Source organism: Phaenicophaeus curvirostris, chromosome 1, assembly GCF_032191515.1.
Source record: "Phaenicophaeus curvirostris isolate KB17595 chromosome 1, BPBGC_Pcur_1.0, whole genome shotgun sequence".
Lineage (NCBI taxonomy): Eukaryota > Metazoa > Chordata > Aves > Cuculiformes > Cuculidae > Phaenicophaeus > Phaenicophaeus curvirostris.
Window position 1 is genome coordinate 42,656,883 of NC_091392.1, and position 15,171 is coordinate 42,672,053.

A 15,171-nucleotide genomic window follows, 5' to 3' on the forward strand; every position below is an offset into this window, starting at 1 on the left:
AGCACCACAAATGTATTAAGCTGCGGACTACAGCTCCCTGAATGGAGCTGGTAAAACTTCACAGGACAAGAGGGAATGGCCTCAAGCTCCGCCAGGGGAGGTTTAGGCTGGACATAAGGAAAAACTTTTACACAGAAAGGGTCACTGGGCACTGGAACAGGCTGCCCAGGGAGGTGGTTGAGTCACCTTCCCTGGAGGTGTTTAGGGCACAGGTGGATGAGGTGCTAAGGGGCATGGTTTAGTGTTTGATAGGAATGGTTGGACTCGATGATCCAGTGGGTCTCTTCCAACCTGGTTATTCTATGATTCTACGATTTTCTGTGATGAACTGGAGTAGGATACAGACTACATGCAATCAAGTACTGCTGCAACGAGCCAGGCTCCTATAAACTAGATCTGGTGATAGAGCTCAGATGATGAAAAAGCCCACATAGCTCCCCTCCTTGCTTTCCTGATACCAGTTCACAGCAGACTTTTATAGGGGTTTTCCCTATAAGCAACGGACAACAATGGAATAGTTCAGTAATCAGAGACAGAAATTTTCCACTTTAAGATCAACTTTATAACGGTGTGTGTGAGGAAGAAAAAGCCACCTCTGCCAAGCAAATAAAGCCAGTGCAGGGATACATCAGTCACTTGCACGTACTTGGGGAAGAACCTGGGAGAAACTAACATTTGCACATCTGGGATGCATTTTCCAGCTTCCTTTTTTCAGTGAAGCTACTTATGACTGCAAACCATTAAAAGAAGGAACCCTGTGGATTCATCCAGCAGCCCCTGTCCAGGCTGTTTACAGAGCTTAGTAGTACAAGATTCTGTTACCTTTGCATCTCAGTGAGCTTCCCAGTGAGCACTTGTGGCCTGGAAGTGGCTTGCTACAGTACTCCAAGATAAGCAGCTGTAAAACACTGCAAAAGCATAGAAAGCATCTGTGTCTGAGAACACAAATGATAAGGCTTCTTCCTCCTGGATTTAAGCAGTTCTCTGCTGGAGAAAGGCTGGCATGGATGAACAGACACTCCAAGCTTCTGATACCAACTCTCAGGGCAACGAGAAACAAACAAACAAGAAAAAGCTCAGCTGTTGTTTCTGATAAGTAACACCGCCCCCACAATGGCCTGTCGCTTACCCGCAAGTTCTACAAACACTCTTCTATCCTTCCCACTCCACTTGTTCTCTTAGCACCAACTTTTCCCTCAGTAGACAAAGACGTAACAAGAATTACAAAATGAGCACCTGCACATCATTCTACAAGGCAACGCACACAGCATGCACACCAAGGGGGTAAATCTGCTGACAATATTTATTCACCTTTCAACATCGCACTTGATGCTTTTTTATTCATGCTTATCACTGCCCTGCAGCCACAGCTTCCTGTACCTGAGCCTGTACTATGTCCTTCTTCCCTGCCTTCTCTCAGCCCAGTTAATCCTGTCTCCCATTACTTTTATTAGGAACGCAGTCACTGGTTCAGCCACGTGGTAAGTCTTCCCTGCTTCCCATTACCTGTGCTCTGAACCATGCTCCGTGCCTCAATCCTGTGAGTAGGGATCGCCTTTGGTCATTATTAACCTCCACTGCACGCACAATCACTCCTGAACCAACTCGCTATGGAGGAGCTGGGCCAGGGTGTTAGACACGTAGATGAGAAAACACTCGAGAAGCAAGGCAGGAGCAAGGCAGGAGCGTGCTGAGGCTGAAAGTCTCTGGACAAGTGAGGGGAACACCTTCCCTTGTCCACGTCATTGCTGGCCTCTGCCTTGCAGATTACTTCCCTGCCTGCTGCCTGCTCTCCCGTCCCTGACATTCAACACCAAACTTGGTGGGCAGGTTTTTCCGGCCTCTAGTTCCCATAGAAACCTTCCCGCAAGCACTAATCTGGGATGGAGTCCAGAGAGAGCATGAGAGGCTCACCTTGCTGCTGGTGCTGGGTGTGCGGAAAGGCAGGTTGTGGAGCGTGAATCACATCAAGGGAAGGCTCCTGCTGTGCCACCAGGAGCTGGTATGCTGGGGACTGCCCATGGAGCCAGGTGTCTCCAAGAGAAGGTGCTGATGTTACTTTCAGCCCTGTAGGTCTTCATCACCCTGCTTTCTTCCCACTCTCGCTCTGCCTCCAGTAAAGCATCACGGGAACTGGGAGGAAAGTTTCCTGACAGAGCCAGGCACCATCCAGCGCACGGAGGAGGAGGAGGAGACCTGGCATATGGGACTGACTGATATACTAAGTTATTTCCTTTGAGGGATATAAACCTAAAGCAACTCTCAAATTCTCCTAGCCAGGAGACAGCAAGTAACAAAAGGGGCTCCCATGAAGCCTGTGAAATTGTATGCATGAAACTGCTACAGCTAACTTAGCTGTGTTATTTGTACTTTACACACTTCTGAAAACAAACAACAGTAAGGAATACGAAAGAAGAAACACATTAGATCAAACCAAAATTAATGGCAATTCCTCAACCCTCAGAAGTCTAAAATTAAAACCAATTTTTACTCGCACATTAAGAAGCATCTCCCTTGTTTAAAGGCAATTTACGTTTCCTATACAAAACAAGTTTGGTCACACAACAGGTAATCTTCACACTTGGAAAGAAATGTGTTTTTTGCTAAAAATGCAAATGATACCTGTTGCTTGCAGTTCTATTTTGAGTTCAGACACTAAAACAAATCACACCATCATGGATTCCAGCCTGTTAGAAAACAGCTATAATGACAGTGCGTGCACCTGAAAGACAGGGCTGGAAGGGAAGCATGCAGTCAGCATCAGGTATGGCTTTTTGAAGCTCTCCAGCTGCAATACCTTTGTCAGAGTTGCAAATACACAACATGCAGGATTGCACCAAATTAGTTTCTTTTCCAGTGTTAGGTGTCCTTTAGAAACTGATGTTGGCAAAGGAGACCTGCAAATTTACTTCCCCTTGGCAATATCAAGCCTCTGCTAGATGCACTTGCTTTTCTACAGAGCTGTGATAGAGATTTCAATTACCTGGCTTCTGGCAAACATCATATAACAACCTCCTGCTGCCTGTGTTTTACTTGCTTGGCCTCTTTCACCACGTGGTTTCCACTTAAGCCTGCTGGGGTTGTGCCTGGATGTGCTAGGCATGAAATGACGCTGTCAGGAACCTTTCAGTAGGATCTTTATTTGGGGACAGAAACTCCTTCTCAGGAGTGTTCTTATCCTGATGATTTTAGCCAAAAAAAAAAAAAGAAGAATCCACCAAAAAAGCAACGTACCTTCTGCAACCAGACTGTGCAGATGAACATTTCACAAAGCAACGCACGCTGAAAACACTATGACTAGTAACTATGCAGGAGCCATCAGTGAACATCATCAGAAAAATGAGAACACGTGTAACAAGTCTTTCTAGAGTGATTTTCAGGAACAGCGTATACAACACCTCCTCTGACAGTAAGATGGCATGGAGAGAAACTCTACCTTTCATTACGCTTTATTTGACCATGAAGCAACATTGCATGTAGTAAATCACTGGCACCTGTGGATTGTCCTCCAGTTCCCACTGCTCTCTATTCTCTTCCTTTGTTAACAAAAATCATAGCATCATAGAATAGTTCGGGTTGGAAGGGACCTTAAAGATCATCCAGTTTCAATGCCCCTGCCATGGGCAGGGACACCTCCCACCAGACCAGGCTGCTCAAAGCCCCATCCAACCTGGACTTGAACAATTCCAGGGATGAGGCAGCCACAGCTTCCCTGGACAACCCGGGCCAGGGCCTCACCACTCGCATGGTGAGTAAATTCTTCCTTATGCCTGGTCTAAATCTGCCCCTCCCCAGTTTATACCCATTGCCCCTCGTCCTATCACTACAAGCCTTTGTAAACAGTCCCTCCCCAGCTTTCTTGTAGGACCCCTTCAAGTACTGGAAGGTCATTATAACGTCTCCTCTCAGCCTTCTCTTTTCCAGGCTGAACAAGCCCAACTCTCTCAACCTGTTCTCGTATGGGAGGTGCTCCAGGCCTCGGATCATCCTTGTAGCCCTCCTCTGGATCTATTCCAATAGTTCCATATCCTTCTTATGTTGAGGATTCCAGAATTAGACACAATACTTCAGGTGAAGCCTCCCTCAACCTGCTGGCCACGCTTCTTTTGATGCAGCCCAGGATACGGTTGGACTTCCGGGCTGCGAATGCACATTGCTGGCTCATGTTGAGCTTCTCATAGACCAGCACCCCCAAGTCCTTCTCTGCAGGGCTGCTCTCAATCACATCATCCCCCATCCTGTATTGAAATCAGGGATTGCCTCAACCCAGGTGTAGGACCGTGCACTAGGTCTTGTTGAACCTCATGAGGTTCTCACAGCCCCACTTCTCCAGCCTGTCCAGGTCCCTCTGGATGACATCCCATCCTTCCAGTGTGGCAACTACATCACTCAGCTTGGTGTCAACAGCAAACTTGCTGAAGTTGCACTCAATCTCGCTGTCAATATCATTGATGAAGATATTAAACAGCACAGGTCCCAGTACAGACCCCTGAGAGACACCACTTGTCATGGATCTCCATCTGGACTTTGAGCCATTGCCCACTACTCTCTGACTACAACTCTCCAACCAGTTTCTTATCCACCGAACAGTCCACCCATCAAATCCATATCTCTACAAATTAGAGAGCAGGATGTTGTGGGGGACCATGTCAAAGGCTTTACAGAAGTCCAGACAGATCACGTCCATTGCTTTTCCAGTATCCACTACTTTGGTTACCCCATCATAAAATGCCACTAGATTGGTCAGACAGGACTTGCCCCTGGTGAAGCCGTGCTGGCTGCCATTAATCACTTCCCTATCCTCCATGTACTTTAGCATAGCTTCTAGGAGGAACTGTTCCATGATCTTCCCAGGAACGGAGGTGAGGCTGACAGGTCGGTTGTTCCCATGGTCATCTTTTCTAACCTTTTTAAAAACGGGCACAATGTTACCTTTCTTCCAGTCACCAGGGACTTCTCCGGATTGCCATAACTTTTCAAATATCATGGAGAGTGGCTTGACAACCACATTGGCCAATTCCTTCAAGATTCTGGGGTGCATCTCATCAGGCCCCATAGACTTATATATGTTCAGGTTCCTCAGGTGGTCATGAACCTGATGCTCCTCTACAGTGGCAGGGAGTTTACACCCTGGCCACCACCTTGTTGTCCCATGACCCAGGAGGGGTGAGGAGAGCGGTTGTCAGTGAAGACTGAGGCAAAAAAGTTGTTGAGTACCTCAGCGTTTTCCTCATCTGTTGATACAAGGTCACCATTTTCAATCATCATTGGGGGTACATTCTCTTTAACCTTCCTCTTCTGATTGATGTACCTGTAAAACCCCTTTTTGTTGGTCTTCACTTCCCTTGCCAAGTTCAGCTCCAGCTGTGTCTTTGCCTTCCTGACCCCCTCCCTACACAACCAGGCAGTATCCCTATATATTTCCCAGGTTCCCTGTCCCTGCTTGCACTGCCTGTGCAGTTCCCTCTTGTTCTTGAGTTTGAACAGCAGGTCTTGACTCAGCCCCGCTGGTCTCTTCCCTTCCCTGCCTGATTTCCTACATCTGGGGACTGAGCGCTCTTATGCCTCACGGAAAGCATTCCTAAATATCTGTCAGCTCTGATCTGCTCCCTTGTCCCCAAGGGGCTCCTACTGAGTAACTCCTTGAAGAGCTGGAAGTCTGCTTTTCTGAAATTTAGGTTCCTGACTCTACTTCTCACTCGCCCCATATCCCTCAGCACCTTGAGCTCCAGCAGTGCGTGATCACTGCAGCCCAGGCTGCCTCCAATCCTAATGTCACGGATGGGCTCGCTTGTATTAGTGACCATCAGGTCCAGTATTGCATCCCCTTAGGTGGAGGTCCCTATTAGCTGGATTAAGAAGTTATCTTCAAGGCGCTCCAGGAGGCTCCTGGATTGCCTAAAGCCTGCTGTGCTATTTTTCCAGCATGTGTCAATATGTTTTGGAAGAAAGAAAAGCAATTGCAAAGCCACAGTACCCATCAAGAGGCCACACACTGAGGTGTAGTTCTAGAAGCTTCTTACAGCTCAGCTTTTAAAATCCCACATGGATTGCATCCAATTTAACATTCAGATCAACTCTTCCTCTCTCAGAAATCAGAAAAAAATCAGACCCTGCATCAGGCGGTTCAGTTCTGTCCTCTCACACCCGGGAAATTTGCTTTCCTAATTAAAGTCCTGACCTGCCCAAGGAAATGCAGAAGGGGAGTTCCCAGCAAGAAGCCCTCGGCTTTCCCTTCCCCCATGGGTTTCCCTTTCAGGTCAGGCAAAGGCATATCCTGGAGCTGCAAATGCCATTTGTCCCACGAGTCAATATTTGCTGTGCACGCGTACAGTCAGAAGAGAACTCCAGCTTTGTAACCACAAGTATGTAAGTGAGCAAAGCACAAAAGCACACCTGGCCACGGGGCAGACAAGACACAGGTAATTCCTGCCACTCACATCCTGACTTTTTAAGTGATGCAGAATCCCACGTGGACACCAACACACACCAGCTCCTGGTTAAGAAGCCCACATGGTGTTGGTGAACCTGGGTCATTCCAGCAACTACCTGTTTAAGGGTTACAAACCACAACCAGCCTCATGCTGCTCTGGGTGTTGAGCAACACACCACAAACTCAGAAGGGAGGTGCTGAGGTGGCAGCCCCCACGCTCGCTTTCTACCACGTGACATGGAATAAAAAGTTGAGGGACTTTAACTGCCCTCAGCCTACTTTCTCATAGCAGATTGTTCTGGTTTTAGCTAAAGCAGAATGAGTTTTCCAACTTCAGCTCAGTCTCATCTAAGTAACTTTATTTTCTGAAAGCTGACTGCATGTTTTCAGGCAGTGTTTCTCACTAGAAGTGGGAACTACAAGTTGCTTATACCAAGGCCATTGTCGAGCTGGTGGATGCCATAAATGAAAAAGGCAAGAATAGGTCACCCCTGCAGGGATAGGCAGTCAGGACAGGTGACCCCAACCTGACAAACACAGTATTCATTGCACATAAAATAAAATATAAAATGGAGGAATGATGAGGGTCAATTTCTCTTCTTTGATGGCCAATATCCAGTGAGGACCTCATTTGTCTTTTGACAAATGTGTATCCCAGGTACGTGTGTTCCTGAATCTAGTATATATTTATTCTCTTTCTTTCTTTCCTTCCTTCCTTCTTTCCTGCCTTCCATCCACCTATCTATCCAACCTGCAATTCTTTTCCTCTCATTTTCCCTTTCCCTCTGGTGGGTTTGGGGAGCAACTGAGAGCCCAGCTGCTCGGTTTTAGCTGTTGAATTTAGCTGGGGCTAAACCGCGACAGAAAGTACATCAGAGATAAAAACAATGGGAAGCCTAGAAAGGAGGATGTGAGACCTGGAAAGCAGCAAAGGTGAGGGCTGTGAGAGCTGTGCAGAGCCAGGCAGGATGATGAGCTGCTGACAGCATTATGCCACCAACCACAGAGACATTTCTCAGGACTCCAGGTGCTGCCCAGTCACCAGCTGGGATCATATAAGGACTGGAGTGTGGTGGGACAAATCGCCTCCTCCAAATTGCCCCAGGCCCCACTAGAGAGACAAGTAACAGAAACAAAAAGTAAACTGGATATCTGTGTTTCCTGCCATAAAACATGCCATAGGCTCCTGGCCACATCAGAAATGCAATTCTGCACAGAAATGTAAGTAAAAGGTACTTCCATAGCAAAGATCAGCTCCCAGCACTGATCAGCATCCAGCAAGTCTGCCTGCCATAATGATAGAAAGCGCCTCACAGGAGCTGAAGTAGCTGAGCCATTTCCAGTTTGAACAGAAGGAACAGAACAAGTAACTTCCATTTGTCTTTCCATTTCACCTCCACTTTGAAAATAGGGATGTGAAACAGCAGAATCCTGGCACCTGCTGCTTACACACTGGAAAGAGTCGGATGGACTTCCTGATTGTACTTAATTATCTCAAGTTTGCCTCTCAATAAAAAACTCTACACAACATCTACTCATGTAGAAGGCAAATATCCTACGTATCAACACGTATTTTCTCTTCAGAGCAGAACTGCCTTTTACTTGTTTGGCTCCAAAGAAGACAGTTGATGGTTTATGCAGGACATAACTTGAGAAGTCTGAAGCTCTTACATCTAAAACCTGGAGATAACAAAATCTCCCCCCATGTGGCTCATGAAACAAAAACCCAAACCAGAAGCAAACTTACTTACAGCTCTGACGATCCCCTCTGTTGCCAACACAAGCTACCACACTTTTAGCCCTGGAATGCAGAGGGTGCCTACCCTCACACAGCCTTAGGCACTTAGTACCTGCTAAGCATGAACTGCACTGCTGTGGAGAACCTCTCGTTGGCTGAGACCCTTAAGATCAGAGGAGGAGTTTCCTCTTTCTCCCATTTCATGCAGGAGGATTACAATAGATCAAGCACTGGAACAACAGTTGTTGTTTTATTTAATCTGCATTAAATGAGGATGGGGAAAAAAGGCTGGGATGCAAACTAGCAAGGTGTCCACTCTCATTGCTCCCAAGGAAAGGGAAGAAAACCCATGTGTGCCAAAAGGCAGATCTGCAATCACCCTAATCTTCAAGGCTTCGGGTGACGGCGATTCCATATTATACACCACTATGCAAATATAATCCAAAAGTTTCTGATTAGTGTCTAAGGGGGCGCCAAACACTTATTCCATAAAAATCCATTTCTACACAATAAACGGGCACTTTCACCCAAATCATCATGGTGCAGGACCAGGGCGCTTCTGCAGAACTCTACAGAAACCCATCTTTCCCAAAGTTCTCCAGAAGTGGTTTTTACCTACTGGTCCATGAACTTCTGCAAGCTATGTATGAGATGCCCGTGGGAGGCAATGACAATTGTCCTGTTCTGTTCCCTATACAGAACTTTGAAAGGAAATATTTCTGTTAGAGATGCAGGGTTATACCAAAATTAAAGAAAGGTTGAAAAACACTACTGACAGTTATTTAAAGACGGATATTATGAGGCCTTTTATACGACACTCCTATTCAGCTTTAGCTGTCGTGGTTTGCCACTGTCTCGCTGAGGAGGAAGAAAGGCAAGATTCAGGTCAGGTCACTCTCCTGTAGCTCTGCTGTGTTATTATTAGCTCTAGTATTAGCAAAAACCTATCAGATTCACCCAGCAGGCATCTAAGCAGCTGTCACTTCATCTGGCTCCAGAAAATGGCTTTTTAAGGAAAGCATATCCCACAGCACTCAAGATTTTAATTCTTCAGAGCTCTCTCTTTCTGAAGAGGCAGCTAACGCCCAAAGCACCTCTCAGGACTGTTTGCAAAGCTCTTATGTAGCATGTCACGTTAAGACCATTTAGATCTTGCTCCTGCAGAAACTTATAGGCAAGGGTAACTCAAAGGAAAAACGCAAAATACACAATGATCATTAACATTTGTAAAAAAAAAATCAATAGAACCCCTCCAATATTTCCTTTTTCCAGAGATAAGGCAGATTTCTTCTCCAGAACAAAAGGGCTGTTGGGTTATGGACATTTTCTCTCATCTCTGAATCATCAAGTACTTCCCAGCCAAGAAATACAGCACTGACTGGGCAGTGACAATGGTTTTTATAGTCATACTTACACCAATATGCTATCCTCCTTTTCTCCTATCTCATTAAACAAACGTGTTTCCATTTCTCCTGAAGGTATTTTTTTGCTTAAGCCAGAAACAGAATTGTTCTGTTACCTATCCAACTTGTTGCACTTCAGTTCAAAAAAAGCTGAGACTTCCTCAGAGACAAAACAAATGCAGAACAACATCCTCCTCTTCCCCACCTGGTGTCAACAGTAACACAGCTGGCAAGTGGGATTTTTTCTGCTGCTCCCAGATAGTCACCCTGTGGAAGCTTTATGTATCTTTATCACTGAAGATTAAATGCTAGAGTATTTCAACTTTATTTTCTCAAGTTTTCTTTCCTTCTCGGGTTTTGGTGAGAAGTTTGCAATGAACAGCCAGGAAGACTGACATCACCCCAATCAGTTCTAAGACAGTTCCAATCCTCAAGTACAGTATCACTTGGGAGGAATGAACGCAGTGATTCCCTGTTAAAGCTTCCTGAACACCAAACATGGTAAGCAATTGTCCAACACACAAACCAATTCACTAAGAATGGATTGGAAACTGGCAGTTCATTTCATACAGATCCCTTAACCAATCATCTCTGCTGTTACTGTGCCACCTCAGGTAAGAGATGTTTTTTTGAAGCTAAATATTTGAATTACTGCCTATCTTTTAAGATATCAAGGTCCTTTAGAACACTAGCACTCAGAAAAGATAACACCTTGCAGGAAAGCAAGCAACAGGTTAAAAGCACAGTGAAGAAGAAAAACCTGAATGACACCAGCAGAAATCAAAGACCTGGAGAATCATCTCAGTCCTGAGTAGGTGCCCAGTCCTTCCCTCATCTCACTAGCAGATATTAACTCTATCATTCCCTTGCCACTGCACTCCCTCCAGAAATATGCCCCTCCTCTCTGCTGCCCCTCATATATTCCTGTCACCCTTCTTCAGAGGAAGTGCGTGGGCAGCCTGGGCTATGACTGACATCTCCCCGAGATTATCGAGACACATCATCAAAACGTCATCCCAAACAGGAATGACCAAAGGGGACACCTGTCATTTACCTGTTAAATACAAAATTAACAAAGCTTTATATTAATGTATGACACAAGCAGTCCCCACCCTGACCTCCGTAATTACATGTTGTGCCTTTTCTCATATTCTTCCTTCCCTTTTACTTCATGAATTCTCCAGGATAGGAATCCAGCCTTGTTTCTATAGAGGGAAAGCCACACGCAGTGTGTGGATCCGGAAATACACAATGAAATCGATCTTCTTTCCAGTGACTGTTTCTTTCCAGACTCTGAAGCAGCTGAAAAACTACTCTAGAATTCAGATTATCCAGCAAATCACTGTATTCTGATCATCATCTTGGCAAAAGCATGCACAGCAGTGCCCCTCTCCTCCTGCTGGGCTGGTAGCTCTTTCTTGAGCGATTTTACGATCCAGCCTCTCCCTACTGAACAGCTCCTGTTCCTAATTCCAGCAAGACAAACAGAAGCACTGTCTCCCACCTATATGCACTAAAGGATCTTGCATTTCCTTAATCCACTTCTGCTACTTTATTCCCACCCTTCCCCTCTACCCATACATCACAGCAAGCCATGCAGAGTAAGGCTGAGACATCCTGAAGCAGGAAGCTATGACATCACATAAAAAAAACCCCACACATCAACACCGAAATCTGCTTGTTTAGAAGGAAAATACCTGCTAAATTCAGACAACCTTCAAAAAATTCAGAGGGAAGAAAGGCAAACACAAGGATGAAAATTTTCCTGTCCAACCCTTACCGGCTCTGTGAAGAGACGCCAGCTGTCTGGAGCCCACAGCCACCGCCTGCAAAGAGATTTAAATCTGTGTCATGCTGGTTCTTCGCTCCCTTGAATTTACATCAGCAAGGTACAAGGAATTACGTTCGTCTCCCGACTTCCTCCTATCATTCATTGCAGCTGGCAATCGCAGGGCCTGCAGCATGTCTATTTATGATAGCAACACAGTCCCATTACTGCTTCGTGACCGTTCCTTGCCCCCAGCCCCCTCCTCTGGGGCACCTCTGGGAAAGACAGAGGCAGGGAGAGGGAGTAGGGATGGCAGAGCTGGACAAACAGGAGCACCTGAGAGTCAGAGCCATGGAGAGCAGAGGAGGGGGAGTGCAGAGGGGGGGAAGAGCAGAGGGGGGGAAGAGCAGAGGGGGGGAAGAGCAGAGGGGGGGAAGAGCAGAGGGGGGGAAGAGCAGAGGCAGAGGAGGTAGGAGAGGCAGAGGAGGTAGGAGAGGCAGAGGAGGCTGGTTATGGGAGAGGCAGGAGAGGGAGAGGAGGCAGGAGAGGAGAGAAGGCTGGTTATGGGAGAGGCAGGAGAGGGAAAGGAGGCTGGTTATGGGAAAGGCAGATCCCAGGGAGGAGGGGTGGCTGAAGGAGGGAGACCCCAGGGAGCAGGGGTGGCTGAGGGAAGGAGACCCCAGGGAGCAGGGATGGCTGCGGGAAGGAGACCCCAGGGAGCAGGGATGGCTGCGGGAAGGAGAGCAAAGCCCAGAGCAGGCAGAGCCCACGGAGAGAAGGTGCCCCACGCCACCGCGCGGGCTGAGGCAGGAGCAGGGCAGGACGCGAGAGACCCGGAGCCCCCCCAGCCCGGGGAGGGGAGAGCGGGCAGCGACCCCCGCCCCACACGGAGCCCCGGGGGGGGCGCGCGGGGGGATACGGGGCGCGAGCAGCACGAGGCGCCCCCTCCCCACTCACCGCCGCTCGCGCTCCCGGCGCATGCGCGTGGCCGGCGCGGGGCGCGCTGGGAAGGCGGGGAGGACGGGGCTGGGGGGAGCCCCAACCCCAAGCAGCTACCGCGGGCGCCGACGCCTCCCAGCAGCCCAGGCTGCCCAAGGGCCCAGCCAACCTCGCCTTGAGCACCTCCGGGGATGGGGCAGCCACAGCTTCCCTGGGCAACTTGTGCCAGCGCCTCACCACCCTCACTGTGAGGAAATTCCTCCTTATGTCTAGTCTAAATCCACCCCTTTCTGATTTAAAGACATTCCCCTTCATCCTATCACTCCATGCTCTTGTCAAAAGTCCCTCCCCAGCTTTCTTGTAGCCCCTTCAGGTGCTGGAAACTGCCCAGAGGTCTCCCCTCAGCCTTCTCCAGGCTGGTGAGGGGGTTGGAGAACACATCTTCCGAGGGGCGGCTGAGGGAACTGGGGTTGTTCAGCCTGGAGAGGAGGAGGCTGAGGGGAGACCTCATTGCTCTCTACAACTACCTGAAAGGAGGTTGTGGAGAGGAGGAGGCTGGCCTCTTCATCCAAGTGACAGGGGACAGGACGAGAGAGAATGGCCTCAAGCTCCGCCAGGGGAGGTTCAGGCTGGACATAAGGAAAAAATTTTTCACGGAAAGGGTCATTGGGCACTGGCAGAGGCTGCCCAGGGAGGTGGTTGAGTGACCTTCCCTGAAGGAGTTTAAGGGATGCGTGGATGAGGTGCTAAGGGCCATGGTTTAGTGGCAGATAGGAATGGTTGGACTTGATGATCCTGGGGGTCTTTTCCAACCTAGTGATTCTGTGATTCTCCAGGCTGAACAACCCCAACCCTCTCAGCCTGTTCTCACAGCAGAGGTGCTCCAGCCCTCGGATCATCCTTGCAGCTCTCCTCTGAACCCATTCCAACAGCTCCATATCCTTCTCATGCTGTGGATTCCAGAGCTGGGCACAATGCTCCAGGTGGGATCTCAAAAGAGTAGAGGGGCAGAACTGCCTCCCTCAACCTGCTGGCCACCCTTCTTTTGACGCTGCGTTCCTCTCCATCGTTTGGGTCCAGTTTAATTTCCCCTCCAAGGAGGGCACAGACCCACTGCTGCTTTACTGGTGGCACCTATTGCAGATATGGGCTATCAGGATACATACTGGGATGAACTGAGGCCAAATTCATCTAGCATCATGAATTTGAAAAGAAAGAAAGAATCACTGAGGTTGGAAAAGACCTCTAAGATCATCCAGCCCAACCGTCAGCCCACCTTAGCTAAACCATGTCCCAGTGTGCCACATTTACACATTTTTTTTTTAACACCTCCAGGGATGGTGACTCCACCACCTCCCTGGGCAGTTGCTTCACAACTCTGTCAGTAAAGACATCTTTCCTAGTATCCAACCTGAACCTCCCCTGGTGCAACTTGAGGGCATTTCCTCTCATCCTGTCACTTGTTACTTGGAAGAACAAAGCAAGGTCCCAAACCAAGCTCCTCTAAAGGGCAGCTGAAGCCTCCAAAAGGATTACAACACAGTTTTCTAAGAGGGTGACCTTCCTCCCTGCCATTCAGGAACACAAGTCCAAGTCCTCACCAGGGGCAGCCTCCATCAAGCAGGGAGATTTCTTTCCAGATAATGAGAAAGGTAACGTTTGCTGTTCCTCCTCTTGGCACGGGGTTGGTTGTTTTTTTAAATTCTACAAAGAAGGAGGAAATAGGAATGAAAAAAGGATGACTTCCACATCTGTTTTCTTCCTTGGCTATCCATTTGAGTAATAGTTTGAAAATTACCAGTGTTCAATTAGAGTTCTCCTCTTCAAACAGATGGCTAATTAAATGTTAATAGCACGAGCAAGCAAAATGTTTTAAACACCATAAAACTCACAAACGTTTGAATGCCGTAGTCCAGAGGCAAGGCAAAGCCAGAGCAAGCTGAACGAGGGGAAATCATGGCCTGGAGCTTTTCACTTCTCTGACTAATTTAATATTGACCAGTCTCATTAAAACATACTGTATTTTGAAATCCTCTTTAAACAATGATGGCTTGAAGGAGAGTAGGTAGCTCCTTCTTTTAGTTGGTTCTGCTTCTCTTAATGCTTTCCAGCAATCATACTTCAAAAAGAATCAAATAATTCATGATCATGTAATTTCTGAGAGTCTGAATAAATAAGAGTGGCAAGAAGGAGCTTTTTCTTTTGCACCGAAGCAGAAGGAATGGGCTGTGATGTAATAACACTGGAAGAAAAGATAAGGGAATCATTCCAGTTTATGTCAAAGGAAGAAGAGTTTGGTCCAGTACTGACTGTCCAGTAAAGCACAGACATTACAAAACAGAATGTTCAGGGTCAGAAATAAGACCAAAGCTCTTGAATTTCTCTGGCATCCAAGGAATTCCAGCATCTTTTTTCTTCCTGTATCAGACAAAACTTACTTAGGGTAGAGAAAGACTTTCACGTGCCCAAGCCCCCTTCCATTCAGTATCAAGCACCTATAGCAACGGATCTGGAAAAGTAAATCACAAGAGCTTGTTCCTCACCCACACCTGTAAATATGATTTTCAGAAGCTACAGGGCCACAGGTACAGTATTAAACTAGTAAAAGAGCACTGAAGGGCCACCAGTTTGATAAGCCAAGAAGTTCCATGGCCTGTCCCTTTCATTATTCCTAATTTTTTGGCCTACTGGCTCCCCAAATCACAGTACCCTGAAAGCCAGGACAACCTGTTATCTTTTGAGACACGTGTGGAGGAAGTTTAAGAGCAGATGAATAAGATGGAAATGAGAGGGGGCTCTGTTTCTTTTACCCCTGCTCTTCAACAAGTCATAGATGAATGTCAGGTAGCATCTGGCATTGCTCTTTAAACAGCTGGCAGTGGTCTGTAAG

At 47.4% G+C, this 15,171-nt stretch overlaps 2 protein-coding genes across 4 annotated transcripts in view; one reads left to right on the forward strand and one right to left on the reverse strand.

Annotated features, from left to right (window-relative positions):
* The window catches only part of SGSM3 (small G protein signaling modulator 3), a 30,493-nt gene extending 18,940 nt beyond the window's left edge, over nt 1-11,553 (reverse strand). Inside the window, exons 1-2 of one of the 3 annotated variants that reach the window (XM_069855441.1) lie at nt 11,355-11,553; nt 823-908 (exon numbers count right to left, since the gene is read on the reverse strand). The gene's annotated coding sequence lies outside the window, so the exon portion shown is untranslated. Of the gene's footprint in view, nt 1-822; nt 1,524-11,354 lie in introns of those variants that run through there. The other 2 variants (XM_069855459.1, XM_069855450.1) reach the window with 2 other exon arrangements.
* The window catches only part of MRTFA (myocardin related transcription factor A), a 506,306-nt gene that overhangs the window by 100,608 nt on the left and 390,527 nt on the right, over nt 1-15,171 (forward strand). The gene's annotated exons all lie outside the window — the stretch shown is intronic.